The sequence below is a fragment of the Limulus polyphemus genome, unplaced genomic scaffold (assembly GCF_000517525.1).
Source record: "Limulus polyphemus unplaced genomic scaffold, Limulus_polyphemus-2.1.2 Scaffold1391, whole genome shotgun sequence".
Classification (NCBI taxonomy): domain Eukaryota; kingdom Metazoa; phylum Arthropoda; class Merostomata; order Xiphosura; family Limulidae; genus Limulus; species Limulus polyphemus.
In genome coordinates this window covers 195,242-195,988 of record NW_013667001.1, presented here as the reverse complement: position 1 = coordinate 195,988, position 747 = coordinate 195,242, and the positions used below count along the sequence as shown (strand labels likewise).

Here is a 747-nt window from a genome sequence, read left to right as displayed (position 1 = left end):
TGGTATCAAACTGTACATTATAATTCACATTTTAGTATTATACATTATTTAATTTCTCAATTTAAAAGTAAATATCAAAAACACAGTTAATCATCGATTTTTGTGTGTCACGTGGTACGTTGAATGCAGCACTGGTTCAAATTAGATGTTTGTGATGTCACAATACTAAGTGTATAGTTTCGTATGAATTAGGAACTCAAATTACCAATATTGACAAGCTAGAATATAAAATAAGAGCCTCCTATCTTTTCTCTTTGCTGATAATATCACTCATGTAATGAATCAAGTACAGTGGCCCCACTCACCTCTTTCTATTTTTGGAAATGGTCCCTTATATACAATTACTTCAATATATAACATGCGAATAACCAATCAAAAGCTCAGAATGTTTTCCTAGTGGCTTTATTAGCCATTTTCATGTGTTAGAATGCCATCTTTTTCTTTTGAACATAGATTTCAAGGATGTAGGTTGTAGTCTGCTCGAAATTTTATATTTTTTTAGATCCAAATACAGCTTAGTTACTAGGCATGATAAATTATAGTGGAATTCTATGGTATCAATATAGTAATTTATGATTTTTTTGGTTATTCAAAAGTACATATATATAAAACTTAAAAAATTATTTTGTTTTATATCCTCCACGTGCAAAATTTTAAAAGGCTTAGCAAACCTATACCAAGCAGCAACCGAGTAAAAGGGTATAACTAGAAGAGATAATTGTTTGCTTTAGTTCTTCATTTACTGTT

At 29.6% G+C, this 747-nt stretch overlaps 1 protein-coding gene across 1 annotated transcript in view; it reads right to left on the bottom strand.

Annotated features, from left to right (window-relative positions):
- The window catches only part of LOC106463386 (proteasome subunit beta type-4-like), a 32,508-nt gene that overhangs the window by 18,824 nt on the left and 12,937 nt on the right, over window positions 1–747 (bottom strand). The gene's annotated exons all lie outside the window — the stretch shown is intronic.